This window comes from Chionomys nivalis, chromosome 3 (assembly GCF_950005125.1).
Source record: "Chionomys nivalis chromosome 3, mChiNiv1.1, whole genome shotgun sequence".
Lineage (NCBI taxonomy): Eukaryota > Metazoa > Chordata > Mammalia > Rodentia > Cricetidae > Chionomys > Chionomys nivalis.
In genome coordinates, this window is record NC_080088.1 from 8,480,519 (window position 1) to 8,502,944 (window position 22,426).

At 50.0% G+C, this 22,426-nt stretch overlaps 1 protein-coding gene across 3 annotated transcripts in view; it reads left to right on the forward strand.

The window, feature by feature from the left end:
* Positions 1-19,379: 19,379 nt before the first annotated feature.
* Tiam1 (TIAM Rac1 associated GEF 1) overlaps positions 19,380-22,426 on the forward strand; it is a 353,183-nt gene continuing 350,136 nt past the window's right edge. For all 3 annotated transcript variants that reach the window (XM_057763555.1, XM_057763556.1, XM_057763560.1), the window contains exon 1: positions 19,380-19,519. The gene's annotated coding sequence lies outside the window, so the exon portion shown is untranslated. The remainder of the gene's footprint in view (positions 19,520-22,426) is intronic.

Here is a 22,426-nt window from a genome sequence, read left to right on the forward strand (position 1 = left end):
GTCAGCAGCGCACTCTGAGGCACTTTAGGAGCTGTTCTTTTAGGACCCTGGCTATGTTTCCCAAGTGTTCTGCTGTCAGCCTGTTGAGTAGCGTTTGGTTTGGTTATGTTCCCAACCTCTGGGAGTGGAGACCACCAAAGGGCATTCACAACCGTAGTGCTTTCTGATTTTAGGGTCATCTGTTCACATTGCTGGAAACTTGGCTCTTCAGTTTTTGTTGTTCATTTGGTCTGGCCTTTGGCTTCCTAAGACAGGTATTCATGCCGTTCAGGCTGGCTTTACTTCTGTTAGGTAGCTGAGGACTGCCCCAGACACCCGAGTCTGCCCGCTCCCGCTTCTCAAATCCTGGGATTACAGGTGGGCGTCACCACACCAGGCCAGCAAAAGAGGCACTTCAGCGTGTGAGCCATGGCTCAGTTTCCAGATAGCGTTTCCATGCTCTGTGTGTGTGTGTGTGTGTGTGTGTGTGTGTGCGCGCACGCGCGCGCGCTTGATAACTGAGGAGGCCAGAGCTGGAGTTATAGTAGGTGCCAAGAACCAAACTCAGGTTCTCTGCAAGAGCAGCAAACACTCTGAACTGCTGACCCATGTCTCCAGCCCCTCATGCATTTTCTTACTTCCAGAAGAATCTTTAATACTGCCATCCCTGCCATTTCACAGATGAGAAAGTAAAGGTACAGACAAAGAATGCCGCAATTTGTGTGGTACAGGAAAGCCAGTGGCGGAGAGAGAGGAGTCAGCCTTGGCTGCTTTTGTAGGACGCCTCCCTCTTACCCATTTATAAAGAAAGAAAAACACTGCTCCTGAATTTTCTTTTGCATTAAACATTGTTATTAACAAGACTGGAGCTAGCCAGGCGGTGGTGGCGCGTGCCTTTAATCCCAGCACTCTGGAGGCAGAGGCAGGAGAATCTCTGTGAGTTCGAGGCCAGCCTGGTCTACAAGAGCTAGTTCCAGGACAGGCTCCAAAAAGCTACGGAGAAACCCTGTCTCGAAAAAAATAAAAATAAAAAAAACAATAAATAAAAAAATAAAAAAGACTGGAGCTAGATCAGCCGGGTTCTGATTAAACTGCTACAATAAGGCTGGTTCTCACCGGACTCCCTTGGAGACGCTGTCCATCTCTGATATAACCATCGAGAGTCATGTGCTCTGCAAACAGTCTTCGATACAATCATCAAGAGTCACGTGCTCTGCAAACAGTCTTCGATACAATCATCGAGAGTCACGAGCTCAGCGAACAGTGTTTATTTACTATAACTAAGGAGTCCCTGTCCAGCGCATGGTACCAAAGCCCTCTCTGAAAACGTCCTGGACCTGCTGGAAATAGCTGAGGGGGACACACTTGGCGTGTGCTTATGTTAAACAAAGGCTTGTCTGTCCCTGGATGTGGGGTGTCTACGGACTCATGCCCTGTCTTCTAGAACCTCTTAGCTTGTGCAGCCACAGCCATCTCCTGTCCCTCCTCCTTCTCCACCCCCATTAAATCGGGCACAAAGGGGTCAGTGTCACTGTGGAGGGCAAGCAGAGTGGATTGCTCAGCAGCAGACCTCAGGGGAAGGAGGGACGACCGTGAATGATGGCTACTGCCCCTTCCAGCTCCAGGAATCTCAAAACCTGGGCTTAGAGTGTTTTCCACAGTAGTCCTGTGAACTGTTAATGTGGAGAATTAGATAAAAAAATCTTTCTGTGGCCAAATGAATTTGAGAAAGCCTGGTTCTGAAGAAGCGACACGGGTTCTCTTTTCAGCCGGGCTTCTCAGAGCTGCTGGGCTGTGATCCTCAAGGACAGGATGGGGGCCAAGTGTGCCTTCCTTTCTGAGATTAACTAACCCCTGTGCTTGGACACCTGACAGGGAACACTGGAAAGGTCCGATCAGTTTGACTTTCCCTGCAGACTGGACAAGCTTCAGGAGCATGTGACCTGAGCAGCTGCACAGGGTCACCCAGCCACATCTCTGGATTTCTGTGCCATCATTATTGTTTTGTTTTGTTGGGACCTGGTCTCGTTGTGTAGCCTACTGTGGCCTCAAACTCCCAGTCTTTCTGCACTGGCCTGCATAGGGCTGGGATCCCAGGTGCATGCACCCTGTCCTAGCTGCCTACTAGAAACCTTCTGTGAAGTGTGGACATAGGACACATGCTTTGATTCTCTGCTGGGTTGTTCAATTTATGGAGCAGGTCCTGCCCACTGATGTTGTGGAAGAAGAGACGGAAGCCCAGAGAAGAGGGGGGGCCTGGCTGTTCTTTTTCTGCTCACTGTCATTTTTCCACCTCTGCTCATCTCCCACTGTCTCTCCCTTTTCTGACGGGGTGTGTCTTCACTGCACCCTGTTTTCCCTTTTCCTCCCTTTTTACCCTGTCTTACACTTGTGGACATACAACCCTGGAAGGATTTACTTGTCTGTCTAAGGCAAATGCCCCAGCCTGGCCTCAGGGTTCTCCCCACTACCCATCACGTCTAACCCTGGTCCATTTTCTAATGCATCTTCCATTTCTTAAGAGGTTTATTTTTTTTAAAGTGTCTGCATGTGTTTGTGTGCGCGCGCGCGTGCGTGCATGCGAGTACGGTGTCAGCAGAAGTCAGAGGCATTGGATCCTCTGGAGCTGTAGCTACAGGCGATTGTAAGCCACCCATTGTGGGTCCCATGCGAGAGCAATCTGTGCTCTTGGCCAGCAAGTTGCCTCTGCAGCCCACCCTCTGTCTTTGTGAGGGCTCCTGTTGGCACTGACATTAATGCATGTCACAGCACGGTATGGGATAAATGTAAATGCACTGATTCTTTGGAACTGGGATCCAAAGAATAAGGGGCGTGGGAACAGATACAGGTAGAGCTGGATTCAGGGATCCGGGTGATGCTATCTGGGCCCTTTCCTCTGTGATCCCCACTTGTCTCTGGGAAATATTATCTGGCCAGATCTTTCCACTCGAAGGCCAAGATTGTGTCATTGCTTGAGTTACACAGGAAACCTGTGGGGGAAAAGTTTAGAATGGCCCAGTTTGTGCATTCCCCCTCACTACTAGGAGAGCCCTGGAGGGGGTCATGTGCCAGACCTCGGGGTCCAGTGATGACTGGTGGTGGAGACTCGAGCAGAATCACCTAGGTGAACTCTCCATGGGCAACAGGGCTTCTAGAACTAGCAGAATGGAGGAACTGTGTCCTGCAGAGAAGAGGGGGACTAGGGGTCTACCTTCCACATACAGACCATGCCACGGCTGCAGCTGGCCTTTGCGTAATTTAATCACCCACCTCTTCCTTCCCCGGATGTACCTGGACCCTCAAACTGAGCCCAGAATGAAAGCTTAGGGTTTTTCCCCAGAATTTCATGAGTACCGTATTTACATAGTTTACGCCCCTACTTCTCCCCCTCTTGAAGTCATGACCTATTCTATAATTATTGTCATTCCTCCCCTCCCCCATACACATCTGAGTTCATTCAGTGTTGTTCTTCTGGCTGTGTGTTTACAGTTGGTCTCTTGGGAGTAGATAACCTCTCAGAGGACCACTCGTGTAGAAGACTGATTGTGCCTCCCTCAGCAGCCATTACCTGCCGCAGCTCTTTAGCTAGGGAAGCGTTGTGAGACTTCCCATGTCCATGATCCATGTGAGCTGCTGTGCTCACTATGCAGGTGTTGTTGTTGAGATTTCTCAGGTGTGGCCTTTCTTGTCACACAGAGAAGACCCAGCCTCGCAGCCGACTTCCTGGTCTGCTGGCTCTTACCGTCTTCCTGCCTCCTCTTCCATAATGCTGCCTGAACCTTAGAAGTAGGGGCTTTGCTGGAGAGGTGGCCATTGATGACAGGTAACTCGTGATCATTTTGACCAGTCCTGGATCTCTGTAGGACCCTCTGTCTCCTGTACAAAGAAACTTTTGTTGTTGTTCGTTGTTTTTTTTTTTTTTTTTTTTTTTTTTTTTGGTTTTTCGAGACAGGGTTTCTCTGTGGCTTTGGAGCCTGTCCTGGAACTAGCTCTTGTAGACCAGGCTGGGCTCGAACTCACAGAGATCCGCCTGCCTCTGCCTCCCGAGTGCTGGGATTAAAGGCGTGCGCCACCACCGCCCGGCGTTGTTTTTTTTTTTTTTGAGACAGGGTTTCTCTGTGTATTTCAAACCTGTCCTGGAACTCACTCTGAAGACCAGGCTGGCCTCGAACTCACAAAGATCCACCTGCCTCTGCCTCCCGAGTGCTGGAATTAAAGGCCTGTGCCTGGCAAAGAAACTTCTTTAATGAGGGGTGGGAGCTGCACTTAACCAGCTGCCTCCCGTTCCTGCAGAAGTCAGGATGGCCCTGAAAATACGTCGTGGAGTCTTTCGGGGCTAATGGACGCTGAAGAGGTTTTGTGAGAAAGTCTTCTGTCGGGCTAAAGTCAGTCAGCACTACTTCAGCCTTTGTTTGCACAACTTTTACGGGAGCCTTTGCTGGTCGAAGTCTGTTAGTGGAAAGACTCAGCCAGACACATGAAAGGGGTTGATCGAAATGGTTCAGGTTGTCTCATGGAGCCAGAGCAGCTGGGCCTCAGAATCCGGAAGAAACCCAGATCCAGGGTAGTTTTCTGTCCTTGTGTCTGTCTGTTGGCTTGGTTTTCCTGCTTCCCACAAAGGCGGTTGTTGTCTGATTATTCCTTGCTGTGTTGTATGGGAAGCTGCAGGCAGGGCTGGCCTGGTGATGTCACCTCCTAGTTTGGGGCCCATTGCTAGGTGAAATGTTTTTGGGTTTTGTGAAAGACCACATGTGGTCACTAGCCAGTGAAGACTCTGGCTTCCCTTTCCTTTCACAGATATTTTCACTGATGCCTGTATGTGTGCATGAGCATGCACATGTGTGTATATGTGTGTGTATGTATATATATATATGTGTGTGTGTGTATGTAAATGTATGTGTACAATATGTGCAAGTCTCCTTTTCTGGAGTCTCAGGTGCTTATAAACCTCCTGACTGTGGGTTCTGGGAATGAACGTGGGTCTTCTACAAGAGCAGTATACTCCCTTAACCTTGGGGTCATCTCTCTAGCTCTCTCTTGGCTTTTAGAGACAGGGTATCACACTGTAGACCTGATTGGTCTGGAACTCGATGCAGACCAGGTTGGTCAGATGTCATGAGCCATTTTCCCAAAGAATATAGCAGGGACGGTTGTCCTGGGGATGTTTGCGAGGAGCCCCACACCCAACTATCTTGAGAGCTATCTGTTAGCGGAACCCGCCCCACATTCCAACTATCTAGAGAATTGTTTGTGGTTGGAATCACAAAAGGAACCGATTCCGCTTGCACAGAGAACACTAGATGTGTCGACTTGTGACCTTTGCTGCCCCGGCAAGACCCCTTCTTGCCCTTGCCATGCCCCTGCAGCCATCCCCAGCCAAATTCCTCATTCAAGGGCTATATAAGCTACAACCATTTCGCTAATAAAAAGAGACCTTGACAAATTGAGAACAGAATCTTGTCTGGCTTTGCTTGGTCTCCCTTTCTCCCTTCCGCCAGCCCACCCGTGTCTTTTTAAGATAGCTCCTCTTCGGGACCTTGGAATAACTGACCCGCTGGGCGGGTTACAGTCAGACTCATAGAGATCCACCCACTCCTGCCTCCCACATGCTGAGATTAAGGGATGTGTACCACCAAGCCTGGATCTACTTTCTATTCTATTCTATTCTATTCTATTCTATTCTATTCTATTCTATTCATTTATGTATTATTATTACTATTATGTATTATGTATATAGTGTTGTTCTTGCATGTATTATGCCTGCAGGCCAGAAGAGGACACCAGATCTCATTATAGATGGGTGTGAGCCTCCATGTTGTTACTGGGAATTGAACTCAGGACCTCTGGAAGAGCAGCCAGTGCTTTTAACCACTGAGTCATCTCTCTTGACCCTCTTCTAATTTTTTTATATTTATTTATTTTGCTGTTTTAAAAGCTTTATTTTAACTTGGCCCAAGACTTGGGAAAGGCTTCCTACATTAGTGGCCATCTTTCTGCCAGACTGAGCTTCATCTCATCCCCCTAGTTAGTTACCTGTTTAAACGCCCTGTCAAATGCAGTTACATTCTTCCAGTGCTTGGGGCTAGTATTTCAATAAAATATGATTTATAAGACAAGACACCTGATTTGGCCATTGGTGTCTCCACTTAAGATCAAGAAGCAAGAAATGTGAGGCTCAAAGAGTTCAGTAGATAGTAGCTGATCAGTCCTTGCTCCTCAAAGACATCAATGTCCTAACTTGCTATGTAGCCCAAGCTGGCCTTAAAGGAGCCACCCTCTTGCCTCAGCCTCCTGACTGTTGTATATTGTAAATGGAGGTTTCTTGTCCTGCCTGGTCCCACAACTGCTTTTTTTTTTTTTTTTTTTTTTTTTTTTTTTTGGTTTTTCGAGACAGGGTTTCTCTGTGATTTTGGAGCCTGTCCTGGAACTAGCTCTTGTAGACCAGGCTGGTCTCAAACTCACAGAGATCCGCCTGCCTCTGCCTCCCAAGTGCTGGGATTAAAGGCGTGCGCCACCACCGCCCGGCATCTACTGAGTGTCTTGTGTCCCCACCACCGTGTGGTCCAAACTACGGTGTATGTACTTCCTCAAACCATGAACCAGAATGACACCCCCTCCTTCCCTAACCTGCTTTTGGTCTGGTCTCTTGTCATGGCAACGAGAAAAGTAGCTAACACAAGTCAAACTCTGAACACCAGTGATCAGGGAATGCATTAACTCTCATTGTGACTTGACATGAATGGCCAGGGTGCACAGACGCAATGCTTCCTAGCAAAAAGAATAATTTAAAATGACATTTCTTACAGTCGGCTCACCTCAATCCACACCAAACATGCAATTACTCTGTAACATGTCACTGAGGTTGGTTTCCTTACAAATGAATGAGTTCCTTGTATCCACCAGCCCCAATTACACAGTGGTTGTGCTGGATGAGGTATATTGTGCTGGGTTTGATTTCTCTTTTTCAGATTCCTGTTCACTATAAAATATGTACAACGGGGAGATCAGCTAATTGCGGGTTGAATAAAAGGCTGCCGGATTTGCTGGTGGTAACGTCAAAGGGAAGTTAGTTTAGAAGCCAAGCTCACATAACTGGATGCTGTCTGACAGGCTTCTGCTCTGTCCGACGTCCACAGACTTCGGAGGACGCGGGTCGAATTAGCCAGATCCTCTGGCTTTTCTCTTTCCAAAAGAAAGCACGACTCTGCAATTCTGTGAGAAATACCCCAGGTTTGCGGTTGCGATTTGACTGTGAAATGTCCCCATAGGCTCCGTGTTTGAACACCTTGTCCTTAGCCTGTGGTCCTCCCTGGAAAGTTCATAGAACCTTCGGGAAGTGGAGCCTTGCTGGAGAGAGTTGATCACTGGAGGCTGGCTTCATAGCCTGGGCCCACTTCCTGTTTTCTCTCTCCTCTTCCTGGGTATGCACTGTGGAAAGCTGGCCTTCTGCGCATGCCTCTTGCCCTGCCTGCCTGCCGTGATGGAGGCCATCCCAGGAACAGGCAGCTGCAATGGCCTTTTCCTGCAGTTTCCTGTCAGGCATTTTATCACACAACATAGTGAATACACTCAGTCCTTCCAGTAGTGACAACAAGGACTGGCATGGAAGCCATGGAGAGCCAAGCCACCAAGAGTCTTCAGGCTGTGACTCGGTCAGCAGAGGTGAGTGTATGAGAAGCTCAGAGGTTCGCGTGGACCCCTTCAGGTGTGGCTCCTTCACTGAAGCAGCAGTCTTGTGAGGTCCCTTCTTCTGAAGGAGGAAGTCAGCTTTGGCACTTCCCTGGGGTGGCCCGAGGTCTTTGTTCAGATGGGGGGGGGTGGCCCACAGGGGGGCGGATGGTGGACCACCCGTGCCTCCCTTGCCCGTTTTTCCTTTCTGTTACGGTTTTGAGCGGATCTTGTGTTCCTCGAGGTTCACATGCTAGAAGTCTGGTCCCAGTGTGGCAATACTAGAGCTGGGGGAAGGCTGAAGAAGTGGGGTGCTGTAGAGGGTGGAAGTTCACTGGAGGTATTGCCCTCCCAGGGACAGCAAAGCTACCCATGAACTCGGTCTCTTCTGCATGTAGCCATTCTTTCTGGTCTCTGATGTGATGCAGCCAGGGTGCTCGCCAGAAACTGGACAGATGAAGCCACTTCCTTGGAATTCTGGCCTCCAAACTGTACGCCAAGCAACCTTTATCCAGTACTCATGCTTGGATGTGTTTGTAGCACGATTTCTAATTGGTCTTAATAATGAAAACCCAGAGTCAGACATTAGGGGTTGAAAGCTGAAAGATCAGAGAAGCAGGGCAGTCAGCCACTAGGTCTTACCTCTACGAAATCCTCAGATTGAACGCAGTATCCTGTCTCCTCAAGTCCTCAGACTGAATGCTGTCTCTACAAAATCTCAGACTGCAATCTGAGATCCTGTCTTCTCCCGCCTTATATTCCTCTCCGGGCCCAGCCTCGTCACTCCTGTTTCCACCTCCCTAGTAAAGGATTAAAGGTGTCAGCTACTACCCTTGGCTCTGTTCCTCTTTTAGAGTGATTTAATCTGGAGTAGCCTAGGGTGTCCTTGAACTCACAGAGATCCACCTGCCTCTTTCCTGGGATTGAAGGTGTGTGCCACCACCTCCTGCCCTCTATGGCTAACTAGTGTGGCTAGTTCCACACTCTGACCTTCAGGCAAGCTTTATTTGTTAAAGCACAAACAAAATACCTACCACCATGAGTTATTACACAAACAGCAAATGGAATGACTTATCTCTTCTTGCCTCCCTTGCAGACTGATCCCCACCTGCACTTGTGGCTCCTTAGCTTGCTGTCTGGCTCTTCTCTAGGTCTCCTTCCTGTACACTAGTGGGCGGGCCAGTGTACCAGCATTATTGGATGGACTTTCCCCCTCGTCACTCAGAGAAGACTCGGGGAGAGGTTGAGGATGTGGCTTAGTTGACAGAGTGCTCACTTAGCATGCAGGGTGGGTTTCATCCCTTGCCTGTCTCAAAAGTGGAATGGTGAACACACCTGCAATCCCAGCACTCAGGAAGTAGAGATGGCAGGATCAGAAATGTAATGTTATCTTCAGCCACGTTGTGAGCTTGAGGTCAGATGGCGCTACACGAGATTCTGGATAAATAATAAATAAAAAATAAATAAGTAGCGATTACTCGGCAGGCAGGGGCAGGCGGATCTCTGTGAGTTCGAGGCCAGTCTGGTCTACAAGAGCTAGTTCCAGGACAGGCTCCAAAGCCACAGAGAAACCCTGTCTCGAAAAACCAGTAAATAACCCTGGCTCTAAAAACCAATAAATAAATAAATGTAACCAGTGGCTTGCTGGGGTTTTCTTTTTCTTTTTTAATAGGAGGGATTTTGTCATTGTTCATTAGCTGATGATTAAAAATGAACTAAAGTAATTCTCAAGAACTGCATGTCCGGTCAAGCATTATCATGGAGTGATAAATAAGCACAAAGGAAAAAAAAACCATTTGTGAATGTTTTCTATTACTGCCAGCAGCCCAAGGAAATTACCCAGGAGTGAGGAGTCCCCAGTGGGGGCAGTGACTGGGTGGCTGGGCTTCGCTATGCTTCTCGGTTTTCAGATTTTATGTTAGAAAATTGGGGTTTGATCTGGCAGAAGAAAGCCTTTTGCCATAACAAGGTTCGGAATGTGTTTCTTAGGGACCATGTGTTTTGAGAGGATAAAAGCAAAGCTTGTTTCGGGAGGGGGGGGGGCAGCAAGCCTGTGTGCTGATAGCAAGGAGTGCAGCCCTGAAGGCACCTGTAGATGGAGCTGTGCCACGGGGGAAGATGGGGAAGCCTGCCTTCCCAGCTCAGGGGCTGTCCACCCAGGCCCGGGCACCAAGCTCCTGCCCCCTCCACAGCCTGGATTTTGTGTGTTTGCTCTCACATCCTCGGTTGTTGCTGCACCCGGGAGTCAGTCAGAGGCCTTGCTCACAACTGAGCTGCATCCTCCGCTCACCTCTTAAAACAGTTTGCTATTACATTTAGTTATTTGTGTGTGGGTGTGCACTTGTGCACATATTTGTGCTGTAGCACCTGTGTGGAAGTCAGAGTGTAACTTTTGAGAATGGCCTCTCTCCTTCCAACCATACGGGTCCAAACCACAAAGCGCCCTTTCCTACTGAGCCTTCTCACTGGCCATTCAGCCTCTTTTAGTTTTCTGTTTTGGGACATGGTCTCACTAAACCTCTAAGGCTCCCCAAGGAGATGGGATTATATTATAGGCATGCACATCAGGCTCCAAGGTTCTAATGTTGTGTCCCTCTCCCTTCCCTCCAGTCTGATTGGCTAGCCTGGAGTTCACTAAACCAAGTTGACCTTGAATTCCCAGACCTCAGTCTGGTCCCAGACAAGCCCTACGCCTTGGGCAAGTCGTCAACGCCTTTCTTTTTTTTCTTTTTAACTTTCGGTTGGGCGGTGGAGAGCATATTTTGGAAAGTTGTTACCCAATGATAGGAATGATTGAATTAGAAATTGCGTAACTGGTGGGCTGTAATTTCAGCAGTGGGGAGGCAGACGTAGGGAGCCCGCAGAAAGTTCCAGGCCTGCCAGAACTATACTGTGGAATTTTCCTCAAACGAAACAAAATTGAACAAAAATCTCAAACCACTAGGAGCTGTGTAATGCAAACAGATCATACCTGGATGTTGTAGATGATTGGTAAGCAGGAGGAGGAAGGGGAGGGAGGAAGCTCACAGAGGAAGCCCTGGGCTGGCTTGGTCTTGGAGGAGAAGAAGTGTCCTGGCTGAGAAGAGCTCAGTAATGGGCTGGAAGTTCCCCCAAGATCATCCTGTGGAAACGGGGAGGGCTGGGAACGTTTTGGGAAATCAGGAAAGTAGGCGAGTCATAAAAGTACTATGCAGGGCCTTTCCTTTTCCACACGACGGGAGGGACAAAAAGCTGAGAAAGAAGGACCAATGGGAAAAACCACTGTCCTCTCCCTAAGCTGGGGGCACAAGCTGGGGTTGAGCAGGGCTGGGCTTGAGCAGGGCTGGGCTTGAGCAGGGCTGGAGTCCAGCAAGGATGGAGTCTAGGGTCATGTGGAAGGCAGCTGCAGCTACAGTGATGCGGGTTCAGGTGAGCCAAACCTAAGTGGCTCTCATTGTTTAGCCTGGGAAAAGCCTGCCTACGGGGAAGGCCAAAAGGCCTGGGAAGAAGCTGCCTGTGGCGAGACCTGTGGAGTCTCATGTGGGGGATGTGCTAGAGTAGCTAGGATGGGCACACTCAGCTGAGAAGACTTTGGGCCTCCAGGGAGGTTTCTAGGGATGCTTAGTAAGTGTTGAAAAGGTGTCGCTGGCCTTTGGTTGAGACTCAGAGACCCCCAGCATCTCTAACATGGGTCAGGCCTTGTCCTGAGGGTCTCACTTCCTCGGCCCATCCAATCCTTGTAGAATCTATGAGAACGACAACACAAACAAGCTTTACTTTCCCTCTCAGTGTCTGGAGCGCAGATGCTAAGGAACTCACCTAAGGGACTGAGGTGACTTAGGGAATGGACTTTGCTTTTGATCGTGACTTTGTACGCCGTTCTCGAACCTCAGACTGCTGCTTTACAGCACGCTAGGTCATGCGAGCATGTACGCACATTGACTGCATGTAGGTCATCCCAAGAAAACAGGCTGATTTCTGTGGCTTTCTCTGCACTAGCTTCCCTTGAGGGGGTAGGGAAGTTTCTCCAAGCCCAGCTGGCTGGGCTGCACTGGTGTGGCAGCCTTCCAGGCCTGCGGTAAGACATCTATAGAAGAGCGATAGCCAAGTGTGTATGAGGCAGGTGGGCCTGCATCCCACCCGGCCTAGGTCAGAGGGCACTGCTTCAGCTGGCTCTCGCCTGGCTAGCCGGAGGGAGCAGCTTCTTGTTTTGGTTTTTCAAGAGAGGGTCTCTCTGTGCAACAGCCCTAGCTGTCCTGGAACTTCCAGGCTGGCCTCGAACTCTCAGAGATCCGCCTGCCTCTGCCTCCCGAGTGCTGGGATTAAAGGTGTGCACCACCGGGGGGGGGGTGTCCACAATGTGAGGGGAACCAAGAAAATTTTAAATACAGTGTATTTTCCAGCTTCCAGTCTTTACACCAAAATAAAGTATTGACACTAAAAAAAAAAAAAAAAAAAAAAAAGGTGTGCACCACCACCACCACCCAGCTAGGGAGAGAAGCTTTGTGAGCGAAGGGCAACCCACTTGGAGCGAGCGAATCTGGTGAAGATGAGCTCAGTGCTGCAGCCAGGTGGCACGGCATTTTTGAAGGAGCACTCTCTTCCTCCCGCTGATGAATTAATAATCTGGACAGAGTGAGCTGAAGCAGAAGAAAATCAAATGGGATTTCTGCTGCGGACCCCTAGGTGCAATCTCAGTAATTGTTTTTTATTTTCATTTCCTTTCTGTTAAAATGCATTTTGAGATTTGGGGGGGGGGTGTTTGTCTGTCTCTTTTGCCTTGGAGTTTCTGAAATATCCCGCAGCATCGTCCCTGCCAATTCTGCAGAAGTGTCGTTGTCTCTGGGCTCCTGTTCGCAGCCAAGTGGGAGAGTGTCTCCACAAAATGCCATTCCAGTGAAAACAAGAAAAATAAAATGCAAGAAAGCAAATTGCGAGGAGGCCGTGTGAAGTTCCTTGAGTGTGACCTTGATGGTGTGGCCTTTGTTCCTCTGCTGTGCTGTGAAGATTTGCACATCCGGGCTCCTCCAGTCTTTTCTTTGTTGCCAAAGGTTGCTCGCCGCTCGGCAATTTTTCTGGACTTAATGTCTTTGCTGGAACTTCTCTCACTCCACTTTCGGTATCTGTCCTCGGATAAGAACACACTGGTTAAACTAGTTTCTTCTACCAAACCAAGCACACACCCTCAGCCTCTGAACATTTTCTTACCTGGCCTCACAGCCCAGAGTGGCCTCTTGATCCTTTTGTCCCCCCAAATGTTGGGATTTCAGGTTCGCAGAGCATCTGGCCTGAGCATCTATTTATTTACTTAAGTAGGTTTTTTTGCTTATTTTTTTTGGCACAGAATCTCAAGTGACTTAGGCTGACTTCAAGCTCACTGCACAGCAGAGGATGAACTTGGATTTTTGATCTCCTTCGTCTCCTGTGCGTTGGGGTTCCAAGCCTGGAGCACAGCATGCCACAGTCAAGAGCAGGGAGAGGATGTGCGTTCACAAGCTTTGAGACAGGGTTTCTCTGTAGCTTTGGAGCCTGTCCTGGAACTAGCTCTGTAGACCAGGCTGGCCTCCAACTCACAAACATCTGCCTGCCTCTGCTTCCTGAGTGCTGGGATTAAAGGCGTGCACCACTACTGTCTGGCCTGCTCACATGCTTTGCACTCAGCTAGCTTTCTCTATTTTTCCCTTATAAAAGACATATTTTTATTATTTTAAAACTCGTGTGTGTGTGCACTGGGGCACGTACATGTGAGGGCAGGTGCCCGTGGAGGATGGAGGATTTGTATCCCCTGGAGCTGGACTTAGAGGTAGCAGACAGCACTTGACTAGAGTGCTGGAAATGGAACTTGGGTCTTCTGCAAGAGAGGTACAACTGCCAGGTAGTGGGAACTGCCGGGTAGTGGTAGCGGGCGGGCGTACGCCTTTAATCCCAGCACTCAGGAGGTAGAGGCAGGTGATCTGTGAGTTCGAGGCCAGCTTGGTCTAACAGTGAGTTCCAGGACAGGCAAGGCTACACAGAGAAACCCTGTCTTGAAAAAACCCAAACCAAGACAAAGTAAAAAAAATAAATAAGTAAAAAAAAATCAAGAGAGGGAGTGGAGTGGGCAGGACAACAGCTGAGCACCACCTCTTAGTCCCAGCTTCCCCTATGCTAACAAAAGTCCCCCGAGGGTCTTCCTAAGTCAACTCAGCAATCAAGACAGTTTACCAGAAGAAACACACCCACAGGCCAGTTTGACTAGATAAACCCTCATTAAGACTGTCCCCTCCAAGGGATTCCAGATTCTGTTAGCTGACCAGGAAGACTGACGGTCAGCAGGAGGCTTCTTCAACAGTAAGCATTGTTAATCTATGCAGGTCTTCAGAGGCTTGGGCGGGGCCCATTTGCATTAGGGTGGGCCCTCGCTTCACGGAAAATGGGAACTCCGAGGAAGGGAGTGCCGGCCTGTCTGGGGTCTTTACGCCCCCTAGGCTGACCTTGCTTCTCTTCTTCTACCCCTACCCAGAGCCCGAGGCTGGAGGATAGTGGTGAGCTCCTCTTGGGACTCAGCAACAGCGGCAGCTGGCAAACCTTCCCGCACTGAGCGGTGGGGGAGAAAAAGCCTACTCAGGTTGGAAGCTGGGGTCACGCACTAGAAATGTTCTCTCTGCTCATCCCCTTCCCCCCAAACTAACCCTGCCTTTCGCAACTCTATTTTTCCCTTTACTGCCAATTCCATGTTCTCTTTAGATGTCAACCGTGTCCTCAGGAGACAAGATGGCCGAGTATTCTGCCAGATGGCATTTGTCTGTGTTTTAATCAAAATGCCCTGTTCGCTCCCCGCAGTGTGAAGCAGCCACACACTGTCGAGGTCAGACACAAGAAAGAGCACAGACGTCCACAGTAGCTTTTCAAGTTTGTGAGGTCAGAAGAGGGAACCAAGGGCTGGAGCGCCTTAATTCTGTCTGCTCCTGCGGCAGCCTCCTGACTCTCTGAACAGTGCTCTCTGTGGCAGCAGTGGCAGGTTCGGAGAGGAAACTGTGTTAATACAGCAGGGTTCACGAAGAGACCCACTGGAGCTCAGACGGTGTGCCCTTCAGTGCCACCCCCGCGGGCAACGGACAGAGTGTTGACCGTACGTTGCTTCATTCAGTTTTTCAAACATTGGTCAAAAGACTGTCACCTGCTTTTGTATTTTTTAAGGATTTATTTTTAATTAAAAACATTCCGTTAATTTTTACCAGAGTTAATTTTAATAAGATCACTACCACAATGTTTGAGCCAAATCCGAAGCAAGCTCTACTAAATAGTGGCCAGGACAACGGACACTGGCCAGGTCTATGCCCGGGATTCCCAGAGCATGGCACTATATTACATTAGTGGCTTATAAAGGCAAAACCCATAAGGCTACACACTTCCTGCCTTTGTCCAATTGGGGCAAGCGTGCATCCTGACTACATACTTACTCTCACCTACCTGTGATCAAGCACAGCAGCAAAGCATCTTTACAGAAGCGGGACACACACACACACTGGCTTGCTATCTTCTGTGAACAGCAGCCCAGTATTCCAGGAAGTTATCTGTCCTGGGGCTTCCAGGTTGTATAGCGCTCTCTCCGTGTCTATCTATCTCTCTGTCTGTCTCTCTCTGTCTGTCTCTCTCTCTCTCTCTGTCTCTCTCTCTCTGTCTCTCTCTCTCGACAGGGTTTCTCTAAGTAGACCTGGCTGTCCTGCAACTTGTTCTGTAGACCAAACTGGCCTCAAACTTGGGGATCCACCTGCCTCTGCTACCACTGCTACCACTGCTGATCTCTTTAGCTCTATTAAGCATGGTAATCTAAAAAAGTATAACTTTAGTCATCGTGACTTCATGTATGGATTTTCTGCCTACATGCATGCAGTGCCCATGCCGGACAGAAGAGGAACATTGAATCCCCTGGGACTCAAGTTACAGAGAGGACTTTGAGCAACCACTGAAGTGGCTAAGGCTTGATGTGCTGGATCCCCTGGAGCCAGAGTTGCGGGTGCTGGGAACTGAACTCTGGTCCTTTGAAAGGGCAGCAAGCTCTCCTAACTGCTAATCCATTTCTCCAGCCCAGTCCCAATCACAGATCAGAAACTGTGGTTTGGGGTTTTGCTAACATAGCCAAACTTAAGCCTAACTTCTGTGAGTCTGTACTGTGTTACATGTGATATTTTTAATGTTCTAAACAGCCCAGTGGGTTAGATAATATACCCAGTTTAGAGGAGACATTGAGGCTTAAGACGGCTGTGGACGTCTCCTCAAGACTACAGAGGTAGTGGGCGGGGTTCTCGTAGTCATCCGGCCTGCTGGAATCCTGATTGTGTAAGGAGATGAGTGTCCCACTTCTTACCAGTTAGGCAGCTCACTTGCAACAGTGTTTCTTCCCAGCAGGGCAGTCCCGAGCAAGCCTTAGGCCTAGTTTAGAAAAGAGACTCCATCGCAGGGGCTTCTGGTTTTAGCTGGGGGTGACTCTAGGACCCTTGGGTGCCCAAGCCTTTGGCTGTTCAAGTCCCTTCTGTGGAATGCATGTACCCTGTAATACCTTCTTCATGCTTTACAGCGTCTCTCCGTTACTTCTGGAACAGTCAGTGTTTCCTTACTTGTCACCCCATATTACTTAAGAAATGCCAAGTCTGGTTACTTTTCCTCTGTGGTTGAATTTGAGGATGTGGGACCTGAATGCTTGGAAGACCGATTCTGTCTTTCCAAGAAAAGTACTTGCTTCAAAATACCTCTTGTTTTTTTTTTTTTTTTTTTTTTTTTGGTTTTTCGAGACAGGGTTTCTCTGTGGTTTTGGAGCCTGTCCTGGAACTAGCTCATGTAGACCAGGCTGGCCTCGAACTCACAGAGATCCTCCTGCCTCTGCCTCCCAAGTGCTGGGATTAAAGGCGTGCGCCACCACTGCCCAGCCCAAAATACCTCTTGTGAAGGGTGTCATCTGGGCAAATATTACTTAATGCCATGTGGCAGCTGCTTTTCTAAGTAGTGCGGTGGCAATTATCTACCCTTGCCTTTAATCCCAGCGATCGGGAGGTAGAGGCTGGCAGAGATCTCTGAGTTTGAGGTTGGTTTGTTCTACAAAGCAAGTTCCAGGACAGCCAAGGATATATTGTCTTAAAACAAAACAAAACAAAAATTTACCCATCCTCAGATGCTACTATTTCAGTTCCATAGCTAGGGAAACTGAAGCAGAAAGTAACCTATTCTAGGTTGGAATTTGGATAGGGCTTGAGACTGGCAGCCTCAGCATTTGTATCTTTAAGCACAGACAAAGCCACTCTTGAACCTTGGGGTCACATTCTTGACTCATATCCAGATGTTCATATCCTATTCAAATGCACATGCACACACAGCCCTTTCCAAGATGGTAGCTTATGACACGGCCAACAGCTTCACTGAGAAGCGCAGGCAGGTATTGATTGACTCAGATAAAGCTGGTTTTTAAATTTCTTTTGGGGGGGGGGAATACCTCCCAAACTTGACTGAAAACACTTCCTGTAACACTATCATTAAACCTGGTGGACAATTAAGTCACTTTGAGATCTGCTATCCTCAACATTCTCCTATACTTTAAATTTTAGAAGCAATTTCAGGCTTATTTCAACTCCTTGACAGCTTGATGGTTAACTTTATCTTGAATACTGAAAACGTGTCAAGTGTGTGCTAGGCCCTGGGATGTGTACCCCAATGAAGTGAGATTCAGGCTTTTGGAGTGCTCTGCTCATGTGGGAAGCACCATTTTGACAGTCTCAGCGTCCAGAGGAAACAGGCCATGAGAACCAGAAGTGGGCAGATAATTCTCATTGGGCACTGGAGGCTCCTCAGTGTCTATGAGCATATGCCACTCACCACAAGTTCAGTAAATGCCAGCCAACCTGGTCTCTGAAGGATGTGTAGTGATTGGCCAGAGGAAGGGAGGTGTACGTCTGGGTGCTGTGTGACAAAACTTGTCTAGGGAGAGACAATGCATGTCTTCTCACCTCAGGTAGGGATCTCATGACAGTCCAAATTATAGACACCACCAAAGTCCAACGTGGTGGACCAATGAATTTTTTTGGGGGTTACTTAAAGGAGCAGAAATGACTCAAAGCCAGCTGCATCCCCAAAGCCCACCCCCAGCATGGCTGACGGCTCATAAAGCTGGGAACCTGGAGCACACCTCACAGCCTGCCGGCAGCTCCATACTTTAGTGTTCTTTCCAAGTGACCCAGTTGGTCAAAATCACTTCTAGGCAGCTCAGCTGGTTTCTGCCTCTTTCAGGAGGCTGGTCTGGTCTCAGAGTCCTTTGTAGCTGGCTCACTGAGAGCTCACTGTCAGGGATGGCCTAGTGAATCTGGTCAGTTTCAGGGACTTCCTGAAGCCTTTATAGGGTTTTTTCCTTTCTGCTTAAGGGGCTTCCCTGCTGGAGGGAATGCTTCAGTCTCTGAGTGGATTTACACCACACTGGGCAAGGGGAAGAGGCCAGCGGTGGGAGGCTGAGATCTTCCTGTTTATGTGAAGTGGAGTCGTTCAGGCGAGAGGATGCGAAGCAGGATGGGTTTGGGAGGTGAAGGATACAGAAGGAAAAGGCATCAATTTCCTTTTCTTCTTGAAATGGTTCTATCTGTAGCCAGGCTGGTCTTCAACTCATTATCCTCCGACTTCCTCCTCCTCAGTGAGCCACACAGCACCCAACTTCAAGGCTGGTACACAGCACAAGATAATCGTAAGGTCTGCTTATCCCACTCCCTGGGGCAAGCTGGGTTAGCTCTAAAGTGAGGGGAAGGCTCTGGCCTGCATTAGGGAAATGGTTTTGCTACTAGCTCTAATGTAGGTGAGTCTGCTTATGGCTCACAACACCTTGAGAAAGGGAACCTGCAACACTGCTGCAATTTCAGAGACCTGAGGCATGTGCAGACCTCGTCAGAGTTAGGTACAATGTCCAGGTGAACGTGAAGCCCAAGTTCACTTGCTGGGCATTAGCCCAGTGAGTCCTGGACTATCCAGTACTCGCCCAAGACGACAGTGATTATGTGGAGTCTGTTTAATGTACGGCATCTCCGGCTCCCACGGGTGGGAATTAGCAGGGATTTTTCTCTCACCTAAGAAAGTTCCTGTTTCTCTCTAGAGCCAGCCACGTGCCTCCCAAACTAGACCACGTGTCACAGGTACAAGGTTTTTGGCTCTTCTCCTCTCCCATTCTTCCCCCTCCTCCTCTCTGCCTTAGGTAGCAGGAAAATTCTTTACCTCCGACCAATCCCACTGCCTCCGAGTCGCGCGCGCGCGCGCCAACCCCAACTCATTCGTGCACGTCATTGGCCACCTCCACCTATGCACGGTGACAGGCAGCCTCATGGACCTATTGGAGGAGAAGGCGGAGGCCAGCCGGCCCTCCCGAAGCTGCTTTGTTAAGGGCTCCTTGGCTGTGGCCGGTGCCTGCACACTTCGCCATCCTTGCCGGGGTTTCTCCGGGCTGCATGGCCTGGGCCTCGTGTCATAGCACCCGGGAGTGTGCAACGCCAGCATCGCTCTAGCCCTAGTCTCCAGCCGGGGCCGGATGCCGCTCAGGTATCCAGCGTGCGCCTGTTGTCAGTCTCCAGCCCAACTCTGAACGCCCCGCTCCTATATTCTCCGCCTCCGATTGGCTGGCCGGAGGCGGAGCGATTGTCCGTAGCTCCAATCGGAGTTCGGTTTCCCACGGGCTTCCGAGGTCCCGCCCCCGAGGCCGCTGGCCCATGAGACCTGACAGTTCCCATTGGCAGACGGCGGGCGGGCCGAAGGGCTGAGCAGCGCCGCTGCCGTCGGGCGCGCAGATCTGCAGCGCGGCTAACGCTTCGGCGCCCGCACCCCCAGGGGCCCGGCGGCCCCGCATTGTGCTGGGTCGGGTCACCGAGATCCTGAATGAACGTCACAGGTGAGTACCGCGGGCCTAAGGGGGGCGGGCCGGCTGGCCAGAGGCTCCACGAGGGATGGCGATGAGAATGCTTGGAGCCGTAGTGCCCGTGGCGGACGGCGGACACGTCCTGACTCCCATCTCTCGCACACTGGAGCTCCCGGTGGGTCCTAGCTCCCCCAGATCGGGCTTTGCTTGTATTGTTTTCGTGTGCACACACTTGGGAGGTGTGGTGATCTGGGGAGGGAAGGCACATTTCTTTCGTGCAAAGGAGCGACCTGGAACCGGGCGAGACAGCGGAGCCCAGGTGCTGGCGCCGAATGGCAGTGACAGCGTCCAGACGTTGGCATTCGATTTTTCTGGCAGCAGGAGGTCAGCGCTGACCTGCGGCGGCCTCATCTCTATATATTTATCGGCTGATTTTTAATCAAGTTCGGGGAGGGCGTGCGTGTGTGTGCCTGGGTCTATCAGTGTGTGTGTGTCACGGTTCCCGACTTGGGCACTTACGGGCCTGGCCCTTTGCCAACCCTGCCGGGTGTTCACCTTGGTCATCCGCGCTGCACTCCGGGTCGGGCACACCGCGGGAGAGCCGTAGGGGCGGGCACACAGGGCGAAGGACCTGCGGTGGGCTAGGGAGGGGGCATTTAAAGCAGAATCCTACATATGGCCAGACAATGACTGGTCCAGGTGGTGGGGCTCTGCTTTGCGTCCGCGCTTCGGACCCCATCCGGGTCTGGTCCTCTTCTCCTTCTCTGCTTCTCCGATGCCTGTGCACCGTGAGGCTGGCCACCGGGTTGGGGACGCGCGTGGGGCCCGCTTTTGTTTACAGACCTCGCCATTGGACGAGAGGTACGCTCTCAGGCCGGGCCACTGCCGCCTGCCCCCTACGAGTCAGAAGTTGATGTGTGTCTTCAGGTGACGCCTCCTCCCCAGGTCTCGGGCCCAAAGCTTCAGGGAAAAGACCTGACTCTGCGCCTTCTCACCAGCCCCGCCCCGCCCCGCTCACTGAGATCTGCACCTAGAGGAGCTGATGTCTTTTGGCCCAGCTGGTTCAAGATGGGCTGTCCCTGCGCGGACCTCGCTACGCGTGTCCCTTTCTAGTCGCATCTTCTGGCCATCCTCCAGGGTCAGATAGACTTAGAATCTGATCTGTCTTTTTTCTGCGTGGTGGCTGACAGGTTTTGAAGGACGCGCGCGAGCCCTTGGGAACACTGCAATCCATGTCTGCTTCTGTGGTACCCATGCGGTCCCGTGCAGCAGCTGGGCAGCATCCCGGTGTCAGAGCGTCTCGGTTCGGGTGTCTGTCCCGTGCATGCTGACTTGGCACACACTCTGAAAGCTGCAACAGAGGTTGAGAGGTCTGAGGTCATAAAGAGTCGGGGCATCCAGTTCCTGCTGAGTATCAGTTACCAACGGGGTGATTCCTGGCAGAGCAACTTAATCTCTCAAAGCCTCAGTTTGTGCGTCTGTACAGTGGAGATGCGGCTCCTTTTGAGGGCTGGTGGTGGAAATGAAATGACAGTGTAAATGGACTGAGTGATACAGAGACCGTCACACGGGGAACACTGAAGTTCTGTTGCCTGTCTTAGAGGAAATCTGTTTCACACAGAGAGGAGCACCCTCTCTTCTTCCATTTTTTGGAATTCTCTTCTATCCCCTTACATTATACAAGGCACAAGGACTCCGCTTTTCAAACCCGAAAGGACTTGTTTTACTTGGTCTTAGGTTTAATTATTCTTTTTTTTTTTTTTTTTTTTTTTTTTTTTTTTTTGAGACAGGGTTTCTCTGTGGTTTTGGAGCCTGCCCTGGAACTAGCTCTTGTAGACCAGGCTGGTCTCGAACTCACAGAGATCCGCCTGTTTCTGCCTCCCGAGTGCTGGGATTAAAGGCGTGCGCCACCACCGCCCGGCAGGTTTAATTATTCTTATCTAATCTCTCGCGGTGCTCTTTTTTTTTTTTTGGTTTTTTCGAGACAGGGTTTCTCTGTGGTTTTGGAGCCTGTCCTGGAACTAGCTCTTGTAGACCAGGCTGGTCTCGAACTCACAGAGATCCGCCTGCCTCTGCCTCCCGAGTGCTGGGATTAAAGGCGTGCGCCACCACCGCCCGGCCTCGCGGTGCTCTTTTATGTGTGTGACTTTTCACTGGGTTCTAGTTGTTTCTCCTTGCTTCTTCTTTAAGGCTGTGTCAAGCCCAGACTTTGGGCCTGGAGGAGGAAAAACCCATCCATGTGGGAAACCTTTGCCGTTCAACCAATAACTGCCTACAAAGCAATGAGTCCTGGGAACGAGGGCCCTTTGAACAAAGGGCTCTCTGGAGGGAGGAAGGAACACTTCCTAGTATGGGGGAAGTTAAATTATGTCTTGTAGCTGTAAAGGTTTGGAACATCACTAGGCTCTAGAATTGGACTGGGTGGTAAACATTGAAGTTGCTAAGTAATTATCGCTGAATCGAGGGACTTGGCCCTGGGAATGGGGGCCGTCCAAGCAGGGAAGGTAGAAGGGGAGAATTGATTTCACTGAGTATCTCCAAGTGTCAGTGTGTTTTGACTTGGGTTTCCTGTTCTCCTGGCCCTTCACCAGTGATTTTCTCTAGGTAAACATCAGAAGCCAGTTTCATGTTGGAAAAAAAAAGCCAAATCAAAGAACAAGTCATAATCACATAGTTAAAGAAAAAAAAAACTCAGGCACACTTTAAGGTATCATTGAAGAAATGCTTCTAGTTTTAAAACCCTTTTGGTTGTTGGGGCAAATTATTCAGCTAGGCGCCCCATCACATCCTATGAATGTAGACCCTGGAGGCCTTTGCTAGCCAAAGCAAGCAAGCAGGCAAACAAAACCCAGGCGAGAGACTTGCAGTCTGCCCAGAGGTTCCAGGAGTTCCTCCCCACAGTTGCACACCCCCCACTGCCCCTTCACCCCCCAACCCCAT